At 29.9% G+C, this 21178-nt stretch overlaps 1 long non-coding RNA gene across 2 annotated transcripts in view; it reads left to right on the top strand.

The window, feature by feature from the left end:
• Positions 1 to 4959: 4959 nt before the first annotated feature.
• Positions 4960 to 21178, top strand: part of LOC139425957 (uncharacterized) — a 123831-nt gene continuing 107612 nt past the window's right edge. Inside the window, exons 1-3 of one of the 2 annotated variants that reach the window (XR_011637128.2) lie at positions 4960 to 5080; positions 5231 to 5490; positions 8827 to 8874. This is a non-coding gene — a long non-coding RNA (uncharacterized LOC139425957). Of the gene's footprint in view, positions 5491 to 8826; positions 8875 to 21178 lie in introns of both variants that reach the window. The other variant, XR_011637127.2, reaches the window with a different exon arrangement.

Here is a 21178-nt window from a genome sequence, read left to right on the forward strand (position 1 = left end):
GTTAGATAAGTTAGAGAATTATGAAAAACAAAAAATTATCTTGAGAACCATTTTGAAACAAAATTACCTTAATGACAGCCCGCTGAAATGCAACTACAGAAATGAAATTCTGCGTTCTGAAAAGACTGTCTTAAATTTTAAACTTAATGTCAGTTTTTACCTAAATTTCAATTTCTTCGAAAGTTATGGCATTTTAAGTTCGTGTCTCATAATTTTCTTTCACTTGTATTGCATTAAATAATGATTATATATCAATTGTTTGCGAACAATTTATTTCTTTTGATATCCTTATTTTTTCAAATTAAGCTAGACTTGATACCGAATGTAGCAAAGAATTGGTCAAATAAATCCGAAGAAATAAGAGAAAATAATCAGATGTCTCCATAAATAAATCCTAACATTTGTATCAAAATTCTTTAAAAATATACGTATGTCTCAAGTGATATAAGAAAATGTTTGCAATTTGAACTGTTACATGCGTTATGATGTTTGTATGTAACATTATCGTTATCTCATTTATTACTTTTACTTATGTCCTTCATTTTATGTTTCTAAGTTTAAGAATTTTTTTCCTAGTATAGTCGATTCTCTTTCTAGTCCAAATAATCTTTCATTTTCCTACATGCAACATTTCAACAAAATATTCTTACAAAAAGTTTTTTTAATTTTATTTTATAACCGTCGTTAAAGAACCGACCCGATTTTGGGTTTCCGACTATTAATGTTCAACTCCATAGCCTTGTAGTTTGAATCCAATCCAGAAAACAAGAGAACAACTGGATCAAGTATTGGGAGAAATTTGCCTTCGTGGAGGACATTTTGATAGAACTAACCCGCATTTACGTTACAATGAGAGGAAAACCTGTAAAACCTCCCTGTCTCACGACAAGGGGACTCTTAATCATGATCCGTCTACTACTGAGGATAATTTACGTCAGGCTTGTTGTTGCAAGCCGGGTGCGGATTTTTTATCGACCAGCCATTGCTGGGTTTTGAACCCGTTTTACCTTATTGGAAGGCGAATACTATATCTTTTGAGCCACCACAGCTCCTTACATAAAATTAAAAGTAATAATTTATTTAAAAGCAAAATAAAATTTTTAAAAAAGGAATTAGAATTTTAAATTAAAAAAATGCCTGAGAGTAGGGAGTGGATCCTCCTTCTTACAAAAAAAATACCTTAATTTGTGGTCTCACAAAAATATATAGACGAAATTAGAATTATTCAATAATATTAATAATTTTCTTCAAAGCTGGCGATTTCCTTAAAGAATTAATAATTTTTCAAATACTTAACATATTGTGTTACTTATATATTTCATATATAAATATAAAATATTCAAATACTTAAAAAGTAGGCAATTTATGATTTTTAGCGAAATTGTTACTATATATTTTAAATTAAAGCTTCGTATCGAGTTCAAAAAATTTTAACTACCGTTTTTCTCTCTCTCGTCTTCGCAAAAAGCCTTTTTGAAAAAATTGTAAATGAATTTAACACACCTTCATGGCACATAATGATAGAGGAAGACACTTTTCTTTCAATTAATTAATATAAAAAAATATTCTAGTATTTTCTGGGACCTGCTGGTACTTGCAGTAATGTACCAGTAGAAAAGAATCTGTAAGAAATATTTTTATCAAAAACGCTTCATCCCTCGCTATTCTCCCCTGCAAACGAAAAAAATAACGTTCTTTCAAATTTACAATTTTACAAAATCGTCAAAGAACTGTATATCAGTACATGTATGCCTACCATTTTGAAAATAACGAGATTCTTTGTATCTTTTATTTACTTCTACATTCTGAATACTATCGATGTCTTTAGATTCACTAAACTCAAATCGAAACTAGGTTTAGAAATTTGAAGAAAGTTTAAGAACTTTCTCTCAAACATTTAAATTCCATTTTCAGAAAGTTTCAAGTCAGTAAATTTTACTTGAACAAAATAGCTTTTCAAGTAAAAGCATTAAACCCTTGCTATGAAACATTTTTTCTTTTAAGAAAAAAGACTCTAATCTTTAAATTTGGATTATTTATGGTACAATTGAATGTCTCGAATCCAAATCTCGGTAATCCGAAATTCCGGTTTATCCAGACATTTATTAAGTCGCACGGATCATAAGTAAAAATAATCTTCTCAAAAATATCTGTTAAATTGCTGCAAAGAAATAGCATTTTAGTCAACAATGCATTAGGAATGTAAAATATGGTATTAACCCTTTTGCGGTCGCATGCCTACTCTCAGCCACCACAGCAAAGAAGTTAGTCACAGCTTAATGGCAAACTTCCTACATGCGGAACTGTGGAAATGCAAAGAGTAAAGATTGGTCTGTATGTTCGAGCAGAAAAATTAAGGTCGAAAAATGCCAAACTAATTGTTTTTACGAGACATGTTCTCGAAAACCGGGCTTGATTGGATACTGCGTTGAGAGATATCATACGATGGAGAACTATAAAATATAATTTGTAGATAAAATTAAAAATTATTGTGTTAAATATATCTAAAGTTTAAAAAAGATTTAATAAATTTTATTTTTCTTACATAATCTTGCACATTATGCATTACTATTCTTTCAACAAAATTTAATTCAGACCAGCATGACACCCATGTATAAACTTAATATGGTCGCAATGGCTTAAATTTATAAGATGACTATTTGTGAGGAGGAGGGGGACGTCATTCGTGGAGTAAATTGATATAGTTTGTTTGAGAGCTAAAGTTGTTCGACTAACGAAACTGATTGTCATGCTGAAATATGAATAACATATTTCCTAATATTTAAAAATATAATTAATATTACTATTAGATTCTTTTCTCAATAAAATAAATAAAAATCATAATTATAATCGGTAATATTTTTCTGCCAAAATCTTGAAATGTAAGTGCAGAATAAAATCTAGTTTTTGAGATTCCCCTTACATCTTCCTAACACATTCTATTTTATTTTATAACCGTCGTTGAGCAGCCGACCCAATTATTGGGTTTACGACTTGTAATGCTCAACTCCGTAACCTTGTAGTCTTGAACTCAATCCAGAAGACAAGGGAACTCCTAAGTCAACTATTGGGAGAGATTTGCCTTCGTGGAGAACTTTTTGATGGAACTAACCAGCATTTGTGTTGCACAGAGAGAAAGCCTACGAAAACCTACCACGGTTAGCCTGACGGCAAGGGGACTTTAACCTATGATCCGTCTACAACTGTGGATATTTTTCGCTAGCACTGTGGTCGGAGCGAGGAGGGTGTAGATTTCGTTTCGAGCACCCATCGCTGAGATACATACCCGGTTCACCTCATTGAAAGTTGAACGCTCTATCCATTGAGCCACCATGGTTCTTGCCTAACATATTTTATAACCGTCGTTGAACAGCTGACCCATGTTTTGGGTTTATGGCTACTAATGTTAAACTCAGCAGCCTTGCAATTTTGAACTCAATTCAGAAGACAAGAGAACTACTGGTTTAAGTATTGGGATAAATTTGCCTTCGTGGAGGACTTTTTATAGAACGAGCCCGCATTCGCGTTACATGTAGAGGAAAGTCACGAAAACTTCCCAGCCTGACGGCAAGCGAACTATAACCCGTGATTGGATTGCCTAATACATTAGCGTAAAATTCGAAAATCGTTATTTGATAATTAACTGTTTTGATTTCCTTAAAATTTGTTATTATTTAACACGTTTCATTTCCCACCAACTCATTCGAATACCCAACGCTAAGAAAAACAACCTTGACAATAAATTAAAGCTATTAATAACCAATGCATGAATTCTTTAATTTTCCTTAGCAAAACATGGCTAACGTATATATATATCACTCGCATTTTTGATTTCTTGATGGACGTCGGCGTCCTGTGGAGCTTGACTCTTAGTCACACCCTCCGGACTATTTTAAAAACTTGTTATTTCATTAATTAGTATGCACTTTAAATAATGAGGAGTACTTTTTACTTTGATAGAACTCCATATTTTCAGAAATAATGGATTTTTATTATTTATCATATTTGATTCTTCCTAAAACAATTTATAATTTTTAATAAATAATTGCTTATTATCACTACTCTGGACAATAGAATAATTGGGAAATTGAATAACAATAATTTACTACAGTGATTAATGTTTCTTTAGGCATCATTTTCCTCGAACAACTGATTCTTCTTCCACTAGTGATAATCATCATTTTCAGGATAAATATACGATGGAATCCATCCCCATAATACATACCATAACGATATAAAATCGAAAATTTTAAAATGCACTCCACCTTAGTCACAGTAACCCTTAATGTCAACTCAACTAATTGTATAGACCCAATTGTATTGTATACTCAAGTCATTTTGACATATGAGCAGCTATTAAGTGTTAAAGAAAATATAATTTTCCAAATAACATGGCTGTAAAACGTTTGGTTGAGGAAAAATTCCGCCGAAATTTCCAGAAATATTTTTTATTCATTCCCTTCTCGGCATAAGAAATCCGTTTTATTAGAAGCCTTTAATGTACACAATCATCAAAAATTTATTAATGACAAAAAAAAAATAGCAAGAGCGAGTTTTAAAATCGATTTTCTGTCAAAAAAAAAATAGTAGTCTACAAATTATATTACTTACGAAACACATTGGAACTCTTTTTTTGGTATTCTATTACATCAAAAGCAAATATCTGTTGCCTATCTGCCTATGAGTTTCACCGTTTGTGTCAGAGTCTGGTAATTTGGAAGGGAATTTCGGAATTACAATAAAAGAGAAACTATGTGTATCTATATAACTCTAAGTTTCTCCATTAATCGCAGAATCACTCGTGTTAGGATCTGGAAATTCGGAAAGCAGGTTCAAACAAGAACTCCTAGATAAGAGAAGGCCTCTGCACCGGTTACCCATATACGACACATACGATCCCTTTATAGTCCGAGCGTAGTAACATCTTTCGTATTTTTTCTTCACTGCGCAGTTAAGTGGCCGGAACGTAGTGGCATATTTTGTATATCACTCCACAGCGCAGTTAATGTTCGTTACGTCGGAATACTAAATTGATCCACGCAGAGGCCTTCCTTTATCTCGGAGATATTCGTCCAAAAGGGTAATCTTAGACCCGACTCTTAAAAATCATTCAAAAATGAATTTTATTTAACGATATGTGTTAAAAATACAAGTTGTAAACTGTAAAATTCTATTCTGAAATTTACTAGTGTTTTCTGTGATTTCACAGTACATTTTCTCTTTATTAAAGGAAAAGTTCCGTTCTAGATGGAAAATAGAACTTTCCATGGAAATGCAGGAAATTTTCTATTAATTGCAAGCGAACGAACAGAAAGTAGCCGTTGATGGAGCACCAGTCAGTGAAAAGCGAAACAACTCTATTTTGGAATTTTTAGTGAAGAAATAGTTACCATTGTTCGTTTAATGCTTTAACTTTCGTGCTCTGCATCAGATTCTCAGTTCTGCAAGGATTCAACTTAATATTAATTTGAGGACAGTGATTTAATACAAGTAAGTTATCCAATATTATTTATTTGTATTTTTCTATTGTCAATGACTTATACCTTAAGTGAATCTTTTGAGTAAGATCGAAGCTGGATTGCTTATGGCGGTTCTTTTTTAACTGAAAAGTGAAATATTATACCTCTGACTATTAAATAAAATATAACTTTAAAAGAAATCCCTAAAGGGACGATCAAGAGGATGTCATAAATTAAATTTTGTTTTCAAATTAATCAAATTTAAATTTTTAAAAAAATAAATTTTTTTGTTCATAAGTTTTACAATTTAAGGAATATTTCCTTCAATAGCTCTGTTTTAAATTTTAAACAACTAAACTTGTTCATATGATTATATCTTTTATAATAATGTGTAACTTATTCATTTTTTCAGTAATTTTTAAATTGAATGGAATATATTAATTACAGAATGGTTTCTGTTACCAAGGATTCAATACTAATACATACAAACTTTTAAGTAAATATAATTTTCTACCATGTTTCATTACAAGTTACAAATGTGAATAACTTAAAAGACAATATTTTATGCATATTTATTTAGATTTGCTTCAATTGTAGCTATTGTGTGATAAGTTATATTGGAATTCAAATCAAAATTTTGTCCTAAAGGAATTTGAGATTGAATTTTTTCAAAGAAGTTAAAGTTTAAATAAATTCTTTTCAGTTAAGTATTTGAGTATTTGAATTGCAGTTTCATGATTTAGTGACGCATTTATATTCTAAATTTTAAATTTTTTTCAGGTCATGAAATTGTAGTTCTTGTTTTAAAAGTTCTGAACATTTAGTGTTGTGAAATAAAGTATGAATATGATGAATTGAATTTTTAACTGCTTTCATTATGAAAAGATAAAAGGATTGGAAGTTAGAATATTTAAAAATTTGAATAGAAAGCTTAAGTAAAATTAAATTTTTCTATTATGGTGTTTTATTATGGTTATTATTTTTTAACTTAAATTAAAGAAGTTAGGATTTTAAATAGCAGAAGTTAAAATGTCACTTGGTTTTAAGATTGTTTACTTTATATTGTGAAATATGTATTTTAAATAATAAGTTTAATGCTTATGAAAGCTGAAGCTGATTAGCATTTTTAATATGGATGCGAATGATAGGATTTCAATTAAAAAGTTTTTCTTGAATACACTGAAATTGCTTTGTCACAGCGTAGAAGAAATGCAGGCAATTAGCAATGGGGAAGAGGTATATAGTAAATACTTTAGGGAACTACTTTTTTTTAAATGTTAGGCTAGTTTTGGAGAATGGATGCTTTTTTCTTAGGTAGAGGAACTTTTTTTTTGCATTTTCGGTAGCTGTTTGGTTTCAGAGTCTTAGTTCCATCTGGTTCGGAGTTCTCAAGCGAGTAATGTAGAAAGGAGAAGAAGCCTAGCACTTCGAATACGTAACTAACTCAGAGAACTGCTCGGTGCGGTATGCTATACCAAAAATACAACTTACAGGGCGAGCAGCATTCTTAGATTTAGCAAAGCACCATGTATACTAAGACCCAGCGTATGAGAAAATGTTAGCCAGGAGGTACGTCACCTGTGAACAGGTTGTTGGACAACTCTACATGTATGGTTGGATATGCCGCCTACGGCAATTTTATTCTTCCTTTCTTTGTCAGAACGTGTTTGCAGATTTAATCAACATGGAGGATATAAATGCAATATTAAAGAAATATCTTAATTAAAAGTACAGTGCTGTTTATCAGTGTAAAAATGAAGAACGAAGCAACTATAAATAAAAAGAAAAGTTTTCTTCTCCTCTCCAATCCTTTCCCTACCTCAGCAGTGGGAGGAGAGGTGGGTGCAAAACCTTTTCAAGAATCTCTGATGCTGAGTCCCTAAATGCTGTTTTTTGCTTTATACACAGGGATAGCACTAAACTTCGAGGAACTGGTTTACATTATGTTTATAAAAGATAGCCTTCTTCCTCTAGGTATATTCTTTATTTTTAAGTTTGAGACCTTGTGCTTTTGACATACCCGGGCATCTACGTCAGCACTTGTTTGTGCGTTTTGGTTGGGCGTTTTCTTTGACTGTTCTAGGATTGGATTGAATCCAAACAAGGGTTCGTAAGTTGTAGTAGTAGCTACGAGGGGATAGTTTGTTGAGGAATTTGCACACATGGGTTCGCCAGTTTTCTTTGTGGAATTTCTATCGTGATTATTGAAATCTGAAACTTAAATACTCAATGAAAAATTTGAAAAAACATTTTGGTTCGGATTTTCTTTTTAGGTAAGATCTGCACACTTTTAAATGGTTTAGCTTAAAACTTGGTCTTTAGCTTTAACTGTTAGTTTGTCACTGCTAGGAAGATGTGGTATCTTAAATGTTGCTCCTGGAGTGCAAACTATACCACGAGTGGTGCTGCTTAGATTTGATTGATTTATTGAAATTACATACATTTGCTGACTTGTGTGCTCAATATAGGCTTATAAGTCATTGTCAAGTAGAAAATACAGATAGAACAATTCAGAGAAAGACATCACAAAGAATACATCCAGGGTTACGGTGGGATTCGAACCCGCTACCTCCACGTTTAACAGAGCGTTTGGACCGGCGATACCGCTCGGCCAGGGAGGCCCCTAGATTTGTGTTAGGTAGTTTCGGGTATACGACGGCTTCCAGTTGAGTTGATTTGATATATAAAGTTTTTAGTGTGGAGGGTTCAGAGTTCGGTAATTGTGAATTTCGCTTTAACTAAAATTTATGAGAGTGCTGGGTTTTCTTTCAAATTTATTTTTATATTTTGCAAGAGTTTTTTGTATTACCTACTTTTTTTTTCTTCCCAAATATCGTTTTTTTTAAAATTATTTTTTTTACAAGTTGTTGTGAGGCTGTGTAATTTCATTTTTTTAGTGTTCTAAAGTTTGGGTTTTGAGATTTCCTGCGTCTTCATCTATCTTAGATTAAAATTTTTGGATTTGTATCTTTTTCTTACTTTTGCCGCACGGATAATTTTTCGACTTCGCCATTTTTTTCGAATTGCAAGCTTTGTGTATTTAGTCGACTTACTTGGATTACTCTGGTTTGCTCTGTTGGGTTTAAACTTAGTTTTATTATTATTTTTATATGTAGGCTTTCATCCTCCGGAAATAGGAGAGGCATTGCCAAGTAAATTTTTGTTTTCAGAGGGAAGAGGTTGAAGATTTTTGCGAAAATTTTATTTTAGGATTGGAAAAAAGTACAATTTCGTCGATCTTTGAATTCAAAAGTGTCAATCGACTAACATTACTTGTCAAAATTAAATTTGTTATTTATTTTAGTGATGAAAAACATTAGTACTTCGATATAAATAACATGAAACATTTTTCTGCTGTTTTCCAAAGGTGCAAATCAAGATGACGAGGTTAAGTTTCGAAGAACCGTGTAAAAAAGTAAGTTTTACTGAACTGTAAAGTAAAAAAAAGTACCTGAATTATTGAAATACTTTCGATAAAATCAATCGAAAAAAAATTGCGAAATCTTGTATAAAATAGTATTTTGTTTTGCACAGGTATAGTCAATTCCATATGTATGATATGTTATTTGGTATAATAATTAATCAAAGAATATACATCATGTAATCATTTTAACATAAATTCTACTGTTTTAAAATTACGAAAATTTATTTTTCAATGCAAAGAAACTAACAAAACAAGGTGGTAGTAATATCACACATCTCCCTCTTCCCTGAAAGACTTAAAATTATTACAGGGTGAAATAATACAATAGTGTATAAGTATATATTGGGCAATTCTGTATTACAGATGTAACATTTGCAAACATTAAATTCTTATAACCTCAAAAAAAATCAGTTTTATTATTTTTCGTTTAAGTATCTTAAGTATCTATTTACTTATTCCAATTTGTATTAGAGTTTCCAGATTAAAATTTTAAAAAAATTGCTGTTATAAATGAAAAATGCTGTTATGTAAGCAACACATGAATTATATATATATAACAGTCAATTTTATAAATTGTTGAAAATTAATAAAGATTTGTGTTAGTCTAAATGATCAGGAATTGTTTTAAAACTGCTTGAATTTTCTTTAACTAAGTTATGTGTAGTTTAAGACTACAAATTATTTGTCCATCATGATGAAATTGCCCAGCTGTAATATCAAAAGAATATCAGTCTTTTAACAGAAAATATTGGTGCTTAACATGAAAAATATCCATATTAAAAATGGAAGGCATCAATTTGTAAAACAAAAAACATAAAAACGGAAAACTGCAGTTTTTAAACGGAAAATGTCCATATTAAAAACTGGAAATATCCATAATAAAAGCGGAAAATATTCATATTAAAAACTTAAAATATCCGTATTAAAAACGGAAAATCTTCGAAAAAAAACTGTAAATTTACGTATTAAATTAGTGTAATATTAAATATCTTTATAATGAAAGGAAAACAAATGTGAAAATGTTTTTTTTTAAAAAAAGAAAAATATCTGTATTAAAAAAGAATAACATTACTTCTGGGAAATGACAGAAACAGGTGGGTAGCCCGGAAGGAATACAATGTAGACAATGAATACATTTCAAAATACAATGTAGATGATTCAATTTTTTCAAATACTTGAAAGACAATATCAGTTGCAGATATAATTTTTATTAGATGAGAAATGTTTTTCACTAGGATTTTATTATACGTTCATTAAATTTGTTTACATTGATTCTTTAAATCTGCTTTGTCTAAATAGAAAGATGTCGGGACTATGTCAATTTGAAACTATTTATTCCTTTTGTTTATTCGGAGAGAGTTAAGTCATACACAAAGTATAACGGTTTGTAAAAATATCACTTACAGTTCGAAAATTTAAATGAAAATTATGGACAGAGATAGAGTTCATTTTTAGCAGACAAGCCTTAAGTATTAATATAAATGCTTGAAATGCCGTTCACTTTCCAAAATATCAAAGCTTGTGTACTTTAATAGAACGTAGAGAAAGGTTATTTTTTTAAAATTTTCTACATAAAAAGATTCTTAATCTTTATTCCAATGCTGAAAATTTTCTGTGGAAAAAAGTTTAAAATTCATGAGTTTTTTTGTGTTTGAAATATAGAAAATATATAACTCTTGGAAAAATAATTTTAGCAACTGGATTGCCTTAATGATGAAAATCAAACAAAACAGAAAAGTCACCATTTTTCATTCCATACTACTCAACGGATACTGAATATTTTAGGATTCTTGAAATGATCTTAAAACTAAATTAAATTTAAGTTTTCACCTTCATGCTATTTCGTAATTTTATGTTTTACAATATTAATTCATTTAAGTTGCGTATTTTTTTAACAATTAAAAAAGGGGGAAAAAAGGGCCTGGCTGGCAATATATACATATATTGACGGTGTATATATATTGATATAAAATGATAGGTAAATCAACTTCAAATGTATTAGTTTGTTGAAGTCCACTTTGTTAGTTTACTAAGTTTTTTTTCAATTAAAATGAGGAAAGTGGATGTTTGAGTTTCAGTCATTTTATGTTGCTGCTAAAACCATCTAATCTTGTTAAAAAGTTGATTAAAGGCCGGGGTAGCCTGGTCGGTAGGGCGCTGGGCCCATGTCCGAGAGTTCTCGGGTTCGAACCCCGTCGGCCGAAGACTCCCCGGGTAGTTGGTGACGTTAAAATTCTGTCGAGTCACAAAGTCCTTCATGTTCCCATAACAAATCAATACCTCTGGAGGTACTGGATTGTAGATCGATCGTTCTCGAATGAATGGAATGTATGAATGGGTCCGCCTTATAAACAGGTGTGACGTATGGTGCGGCAGAAGTCGAATTCATGGCCATAGATGGCGCCACTGAAAAACAAGAATCGCTCACTCTGCCTTAAATTTCCTCTGTTTCAAGCAGGCTTGCCCGTGTGGCAAGTGGCATTAGAACCAACCAATCAAAAAGTTTATTAGAATGCTGTTAACTTTATCTGTGACTTTGGATTTGCTTGTTATTTAATTTTTTCCTCCTTTTTTATAACACATAGTGCCTTAAGTTATTTAAAAATGCCAGAAAGAAAGAATATTTAAAAAAAAAGAAATTCATTATTTTTTTTTATTTTCTGTTGCAAATAAAGTTTAGCCTTAAAATTATATTAAAATAGATTTCAGATCAAATCATTTTTTTTTGAAAAGGAAAAAAAAATGATGTATAATTAGTTAGATACCAAAATAATAGTTGGATTTTAAAAACAATCAAAATATTTTCGTTAAAAATATGAAGAATAAATAAAATTACAAAGAATTAATAAAATGAATATATAAAATTATGAAGAATTTTAGAAGTTACTCTCCATTTATTTAAATTTTTTTGCTAAACAAAAAGAATTAGATGTATTGATTATTGCTTAGTTTTTTTTCCAGATTTCTTTTATAATATCTGTTGTTGAATAAGTACCCTTTATGTATACTTACTGGTATCATTTTGCTCAAATAAAGCATTAGAATGAAACATTTCTTTCAATTTTCTTTTAATTTGCGTGATAAATGGACTTTTTTTCCTTTTTACATTAAAATGTTCGTTTAAAGAAGCATTTGAGCAGATAATGAATATTTCCGCTGGGTTGAATATTAATTAAGTTATTTAGTAGATTGATGGACAAGCTTAAGAGATGATTAAATCTAAGACCTAACTAATTTTTCATTAAGTAGTCATGTTAAAAAATAAGGAGTACTTTTATTTTTCTCGAGAGGAGTGTTCAAAATGCTGCCGAATCATAAAAACAAATTAAATAAGAGAATAAAGTACATTAAATATGACAAAACTCACGCTAAGACATTTTATTTCAAACTATTTCATTTTCTTTGGCTAAGGCTAGTTTACGGAAATGTTTAATTTTCTTCGGCGAAGCTGGTCCTTAAACGTCTGGTTCACGTTACCCTTTATTTTTTACTTTAATAACTATTTGTGCTAACGGAAAAAAGTTATTTGTTCTTACAAAATCTAGTTCAGTCAAGAATGAATTACCGTCATTCCAGTACTCAATCTTAAGCCTTATTGCCTTATATCACATTTTTTTGAGTTTAAGTGTTTTGTTTTTAATTTTGTAATGTTGATGTGCTAACTCATTATATGCATACATATTTTTATATAATATAAGAAGAGAGTGAAATGATAACAAATAGCCAATCACAGAACACTTGCGATTAGTAGTACACAAAGCAGCCAATTAAAATTGAGAGCGCATGTGTGAGAAAAGGTAATTAATTTTAATAATGCTGCTTGCTAAAATGTTACAACTAAACTTACCATCTAAAGCTGAGTGGATCCAGTTTTTCCTCATTAATTTCAATACTATTTTGAAATTAACAAAAGTCATAAAGGTATTGCTTTCCTTTAAGTATTTTTGTATTACTATTTTAAAGTTATTTTTCATTACTGCTATTATTAACGAGAATATTAAATAATGGTGGTGAACACATCAAATTTGTTTGAACAATATAATGTTATAAGAATGTAAATGTTATTTTAAAAAAATGACTAATTCGAAAAATCACTTCTGTTCCCCGAGAGATAAAATTGTTTATAATACGAATAGATAGCAATATTTGGACGTGAGAAGTAGAGGCACAAGCGTCAGCAAACAGAATTCCTTTTAGTACATATATGTTAAGTGAATAATTTTAAAATGCGTAGAAAAACTGTTTTTCTGCCAGGAAAAAAACACTAATTGCGAAGCATAACATATATATATATATATATATATATATATATATATATATATATATATATATATATATATATATATATATATATATATATATATATATATATATATATATATATATATATATATATATATATATATATATATATATATATATATATATATATATATATATATATATATATATATATATATATATATATATATATATATATATATATATATATATATATATATTTATATATATATATATATATATATTTATATATATATATATATATATATTTGTATATATATATATTTGTATATATATATATTTGTATATATATATATATATATATATATATATATATATATATATATATATATATATATATATATATATATATATATATATATATATATATATATTTGTATATATATATATTTGTATATATATATATTTGTATATATATATATATATTTGTATATACAGTGGAACCCCGATTTTACGTTGTCCGTTTCGTACGTTATTCCGCTTCCTACGTCATTTTCTGCTGATCCGTAAAAATTGCCTATACCGATAATGTTAAAAAATCCCGGATTTTGCGCTACCCCTTTTATGAAAATCCCGCTTGATGCGTTTTTCTACTAACAGATCAAAAATTTTTTTTTATTTTATTCGAAATGGTTTTACTTATTTTTCCGTGCTAGCATACAAAATGAGATTTTCAGTCGGTTTTGTTTGAGTTTGAAAGCTATAGCATTTTTTCTCATTTTCGAAACATTAGTCATCGTGTTCTTTTCTCGAAAGAAGATGTCGAAACGAAAATGCTTTTCTCTGGCCGAAAAGGCTGAAATCATCGAAAAAGCTAAAGAATTTCATGGCACTAAAGTTGATCTTGCTAAATCTTTGGGTATTGCTTATTCAACTTTGCAAATGATTTTAAAGCAAGAAGTTTCAGTAGAACTACACGCTGAAAAACTCGGAAAATATGCCAAGAAGAGAAAAACACTTGAAACATCTCCGTATGATGAGTTAGGAAACATTTTAATGAACTGGTTCAAGGAAGCCAGAGCAACAAAGATTCCTATAAATGGATCCATCCTGAGAGAAAAGGGGCTTGAAATTGCTGAAAGACTTAAACTCCAAGGCTTCAGTGCATCAAATGGCTGGATCGATCGATTTAAAAAAAAGGAACAATGTATGCTTCAAATCTATCCGTTGCGAATCCGATAGTGTGGATATGACAATTGTGTAACAGTGGAAAGAAGAAACTCTGCCAAATTTATTAAAGGGCTGTAATCCAAGTGACATATTTAATGCGGACGAAACGGGATTGATTTTCAACCTATTGCCAAACAAGACATTGACAATTAAAGGTGAAAATTGCCATGGAGGAAAGCTTTCAAAAATGCTCTTTACTGTTTTGCTCTGTGCAAATGCCGATGGAAGTCAAAAGTTAACGCCTCTTGTGATCGGTAGAGCAGAGAAACCACGGTGTTTCAAAAATATCAAAAGTTTTCCTACCGATTACACTTCAAAAAAGCATGGATGACGCAAGCACTATTTAAAAATTTTCTTCGAAAACTGGATAAGAAAATGAATTTTCAAAAGCGCAACATAATTTTATTCCTAGACCAATGCACTGCTCATTTAAACCTTAAATTGAAAAACGTGCGAATAGAGTTTTTTCCAGCTAACTGTATGAGCAAACTTCAACCACCGGATTTAGAAATTATACGATCATTTAAAGAGAGTTGCCGGAAGCAACTGGTTAGAAAATCTCTTATGTTTCTTGATTCTGGTGGCTTTCAGGATACTCCTAAGGCGAAAATTATTGTTCTTGGGGCTCTTAATTTGATATCTTTAGCTTGGGACAGTGTCGACCGAAAGTACATTATCAATGGATTCAATAAAGCAGGATTTTCAATATCGGAGGAGAGCGCTGTTGTTTTGGAAGAAGAAGAAGGTAGCGTGCCTGAAGTTGAGGACCTTCCGGAAGTCGATGATGACTGTGACACAGATATCATTACTTCAGAAATCCCTTTCATAAGTGATTTAATGCCTGATTACGACGATAGTGCTGATAACGATGAAGATGCAATAACAGTAGACGTGCCAACAGCTGAACAAGCGATACAAAGCATAAAAACTCTAAAACAATTTTTACTTGCAAATGTAAATCAAGAAGCAAATTTGCAAAAAATTGTTAGTATTGAACGAGCTGTATACGAAATTGTAGCTAGAAACGAAAGCAAGTTAAGATTACTCATTTTTTCCATTAATTTAACTGGTAGGTGTCAATTTTTAAAAATATGCATAGATTTTTCTTAACCCCGATTTTACGTTATTCCGCTTCGTGCGTTTTTTATCGCTAGTCCGACGGAAAACGTAAAATCGGGGTTTCACTGTATATATATGTATATATTTGTACGCACAGGGTGGTCCCGAATTCATGGTACTAACTTTAAGGATAGCACAAGTGACGCGGTGAGAAGAATGTGAGAAAATGAGAAATGGAGTTATATGTTGGTTACATTGTCGATAGAGGGCCGTAGATGTCTAGCAGCCGATCAACATGACGTCCAATCTCAGTAGAGGAAAATGCCATTCGCAATTGTGCTGACGTCTACGATGGGAGACTTTACGTATACCGAAAAATCAGACATGACAGAAAAAAGACATTACATCTACGACCGTGCAAATAAATGAAACGGCAGAGCTGAGCTACGAATGTATCACGGGCAGTTTCCTGATCGACGAATGACAGATCACGGATTATTCGCATTAGTTCTAAATTTTTAAAAAAAAATTCTCTTAAGTATTTCCTTTCTTTAATAATTATTTTCCCTTCCATCTTTTCAGCCAATATATTTTATAATACTAAATTCAATATTCAGTAAATAATTGTTAAAATTTTATTCAGAATGTCGATAATTTCTAACGTTTTTCGAACTTTTTACGTTTGATAAACTTAAGAATTTTTTTGATTGATAGTAGCAAAAAAGCAGTTTGTGCTTTACTGTTTTAGTTGTAATTTTTATAGTATACTTTGTTTTGCATAATTAAAAAGTGGATGTTTATTTAATTTCTCTTTTAAAATTGACCTGCAGTGGACTGATAGTAAGGACAACGTTCCCGCTAGAACACCGAAGTCAAGTATTAAAGTTAGAAGTAAATATTTTAGTTAAGTGAAAAAAACTTTTTTGCTTTCTATAAATGAGTACGTATTTTGATTTAAAGTTCTAAAATAAGAATACAAGTGAGTTTAAAATACGGTTTTAAAAAAACTATTTTTTGCTTTCTATAAATGAGTACGTATTTTGATTCAAAGTTTTGAAATAAGAATACAAGTGAGTTTAAAATAAGGTTTTAAAAAAACTATTTTTTGCTTTCTATAAATGAGTACGTATTTTGATTCAAAGTTTTGAAATAAGAATAAAAGTGAGTTTAAAATAAGGTTTTAAAAAAACTATTTTTTGCTTTCTATAAATAAGTACGTATTTTGATTCAAAGTTCCAAAATAAGAATACAAGTGAGTTTAAAAAAAAACTTTTTAAAAAAACCTTTTTTGCTTTCTATAAATGAGTACGTATTTTGATTTAAAGTTCTAAAATAAGAATACAAGTGAGTTTAAAATAAGGTTTTAAAAAAACTATTTTTTGCTTTCTATAAATGAGTACGTATTTTGATTCAAAGTTTTGAAATAAGAATACAAGTGAGTTTAAAATAAGGTTTTAAAAAAACTATTTTTTGCTTTCTATAAATGAGTACGTATTTTGATTTAAAGTTTTGAAATAAGAATAAAAGTGAGTTTAAAATAAGGTTTTAAAAAAACTATTTTTTGCTTTCTATAAATGAGTACGTATTTTGATTCAAAGTTCCAAAATAAGAATACAAGTGAGTTTAAAAAAAAACTTTTTAAAAAAACCTTTTTTGCTTTCTATAAATGAGTACGTATTTTGATTTAAAGTTCTAAAATGAGAATACAAGTGAGTTTAAAATAAGGTTTTTATTTATAATTTATCTTAAACAATTCTGAGTTTTAAGTCACAAGCAACTCATCAAGTGCTTTAAAAATATCAATAAAGCATTATTAAAATTTACATGACACAATAGCTTATTTATATTTGTTTACACATGTTCCATTTCGTTCATGTAGTAAAGCCTTGTTTAATCTAATTAATTAAATTCTTCTGTTCCACCAATTGACAAAATTACTTATAAAATGACAGTTGAATCTCTTTGAGAATAGTTTCTCATTTATTCTAAAAATCTTTTTATTCACTAAAGAAGTATTTTCAACTTTCTCTTAAGCATTTAATTGATCTGTAATTAGTTGTCAGTTCTTCAAAGCGATTGATTCTTTTACTTTTATGAAAGTTTGGAATATTTGGAACAAACGTGATAGTTTTGTGTGATACAAGTTTCCTCAACCTTTTAGTTTCTATTCAATTAAGTAAAAATTGTTTTCAAGGTTTTGAACAAAACTGTTGAAGTTTTAGTTTTCTAACTCAATTTATTACACTCAATTGAATCAGATAATCGAAATAAAGCTGTCTTACAAAATGAAAAATGAAACTTAAGTATTCTCCTGAGGCTATGAGTTCATTTTTTTGAAAGAATTTGGTCAATTTTATCTTTTAAGAAATAACACATTAATTTTTTGTTTCGTTTATACGCGTTGTTATAGGTTAGTTTTTAAAAGGTGAGAGTATAAAGCAAGTCTGAACTTGAAGCTCAAAAAACATTCAAGATTACTTTTAATTCATAGTAAAAGTTTTAAAGTAAATTGATAATTCTGTCTAGCGACATAAGATAAATTATTGCAACGTTTTCTATGAATACCTTAAAAAAATTTCTAACGAAAAAGACTGATTTTGCAAATTTATGCATTTTACTGAGCCACTGTAACACTATTCTTTATTTTAAAGTTTTCAGACATAAAAAAGTAAATTTGATTCAATTTGTGAATTACTTGCTAATGTCCTTAACACTGTATCTTGTGAAAATGTTTTAGAAATAATTAAGGGAAAGTGGGGTTAGACCGGACAGCTAAGATTCGAAGGCCTGTTACAGCTAAACTGTTCTGGCCAAAAATTGTTGGATTTTATCAATCAAGATATTTATTTAGTTGTGTCCAGTATATCATTCACTGCGTCGCAATGGCTCAGGGGATAGAGCGGTCATCTCATAATAAGGCGAACCGGGCTCGAGTCCCGGCGATGGCTTGTCGATACGAATTCCGTATCCGGTTTGCACCGACCACATTGCTGACGTAAAATATCCTCTGTGGTAGACGGATCATGGGTTAGAGTCCCATTGCCATCAGGCTAGCCGTCGGAGGTTCTCGTGGTTTTCTTCTCCATGTAACGCAAATGCGGGTTAGTTGAATCAAAAAGTCCTGTCGTAAAGCAAATCTCTCCCATTACTTGATCCTGGAGTTCCCTTGTTTTCTGTATTGGATTGAAAATAACAAGGCTACGTAGTTGAACTTCATTAGTCATATATCCAAAAATTGGGTCGGCTGTTTAAATATAAAATAAAACGGTTATAATATAAAATAAAATATATCATTCCCTTTTCTTTTCATGTATGATTTTTTTTCTAGAAAAAGTCATATCATCCGTTTTCATCTCACTAGTGTTATGTAACCTCTATGAGAAATTCAGAAATGCAATAAAAAAGTAGCAGACTTTGGGCGATTCCACGAAAAGTGGTCCTGAGTGACTAAATTTTCAAAATTATCGTAAAATCAAAAATTACACAATTTCGGAATCTAGAAGATGTACATTTTTCAATAGTTAAGATAGTTTTTTGAATTACAAAAATTATTTATGTGAATTCTAACAAAAGGTGGAACACTATGAATTTTAACAGGAGTTCTCTTCTTTGTTATGTTATATTCCAATGGAGTTCTTTAAATATTAAAGAGCAATAAAATAGTTTTTAGTAATAAATATAACTATTTTACTCTTTTATCATTGTTTAATGTATTTTTTTAATTTGGCCTAAATTTTTTTGCTTGTTTGAAAGTCGATTAATCAAGATAGTCTAATTTCCCAGTAACACACGTAACATAATTTTGCATTTTTTTCTGTAAAAACTTTAGTAAAAAGGAAAATTTAAAAATTTCTTGTTTTATAAATTAAGAAGGCAAGATATGCAACGGAAAAAATTCTCAAATTAAAACTGCCAATAGTTAAAATTTTATAATTAATTTTATTCAAGGTAACACACGTAACGAAAAGTTACGCGCGTTACTGTTATGTGTGTTAGAGGTACTTATGCACTTTAATTATTTATTTATTTGCAATAAAAGATTTAAATCATATTCGGACATTTTTTATAACCGCCGCGCAACTTCAATGCCACAAATACGGAATTGTAAGATTGTGGTTTTTTGTAAAATCAGGTCGGTATAAGCATTAATAAAAAAACAGCATAATAAGACGATAATTTTGAAACTTTTGGAAATTGTTTTCCCAAACTTCTATTTGTTATACGTTTATGTTTAAGTAGAATATTTCGACTGCATTTACTAGATTATTATAAAATGGATAAGCTTAAAATAGTGTCCTTATCTGGATTTAAAAGAATAAGAAGATGAAGGAAAAAAGAAAAGAGCATAAGACTCTGCACTTCAAAGGAAAGAAAATAAGGAAATAATGAAAGTTAGACTTGAACTTTCAAAACAGATTGATAATGATGTAAAAGGTTCACCACTAAGTATTTCAGATGAACTTAATTATTAATAAATGGATTTTCTTCAAAAGTTAGATTGTTTATACTATGCTTGTATTGAAACAAGAGCTGGTTCTCTGGATTATTACGGGGAAAAACGGGCAATAAAACGAAAGAACTATCCAACAATGTTTCTAAGAGAGGCTTATACTGATTTTTGTCAGTTGCATCCTAAACATTGTTTAATTTTCCATATTTAGTGCTTTATGACTAAAAAATTTATTGCTACTGTAAAACTTAGAATCAAAACAAATATCATGAAATTTTTATTCTTTAATTGGAAGGCTAAAATTAAGTTTATGACAATACATGGTGATGGTAGAAGTATTTATGTATATAAAGTAAAAGAAATTTTGGATCTAATTGTTGGAAGGGGGCTTCTGATACTTACAAAAATTTCTCATTGCTTGTTATAGGTTTTTAACCATCATTTATTGTAGTTTGGTAACGATGAGAAAAAGATGACAATAGCTCACAATAAAAAATATATAATGGCAAATGTGCAAGAAGAATGTTTTGAAATAACTCTTGAAAATTGGACTAACTTTCAATAATACGTAAGAGTTGAAAGAATCCGAGGTGATACTTTCCAAACAAACATATCTAGCATTAAAACCAGGGAAATTCAAGTTGACTTTGCAGAGATATATTCTTTTGAATATCAAAACGAATTTCAATCAGCATTATGCTATCCAGCCACAGTTCCGTTATTCACAGCAGCTGTTGTCTTAGACGATACTCTCCTAAAGAGTTTAAAATAGAGTCCTTTACAGTATTTTCCTAAGGCAAAGACAAAGGTGAAACAATGTCTACACTTTTATTTTAAGACTGTTTAAAAACGATTCTACTTCAGAAGATGAGCTAACAGAAACCTTCTATAGTAATAAGTCAAGTTAAGAATTTAAAAATAAATATATGGTTGAATTATTTCATATTTTGTCAATCAAAATATAAAAAAAGAAATTAATTTGGAAATATTTTACGATATCACATGCAGAAGTTCCTTCTATGGGATAGGTGTGTAGTACAAAATCTTGAAAGCGAAGCAAAAAGCAAAGTTATTTATATCATTGTGTTGTTATACAAAAAATTTATTTGCTATCCAGTGTTGTTTGCAAAGCTAACCAATCAACTCATGCCTAATACAACAGTATTATATATTAGCCAAAAGGAAATAAAGATATTAATTGAAAAGATCAATACATGGCAACTGTAATACAAAGCATAAAATCTATGCATAAGTATCATTAGATACTTGAATAAGATGCATAGATGCACATTGTGGCACACAAATAGCCAGTAA

This window comes from Parasteatoda tepidariorum, chromosome 7 (genome assembly GCF_982258835.1).
Source record: "Parasteatoda tepidariorum strain Cologne lab strain chromosome 7, Ptep-v5.0, whole genome shotgun sequence".
NCBI lineage: Eukaryota > Metazoa > Arthropoda > Arachnida > Araneae > Theridiidae > Parasteatoda > Parasteatoda tepidariorum.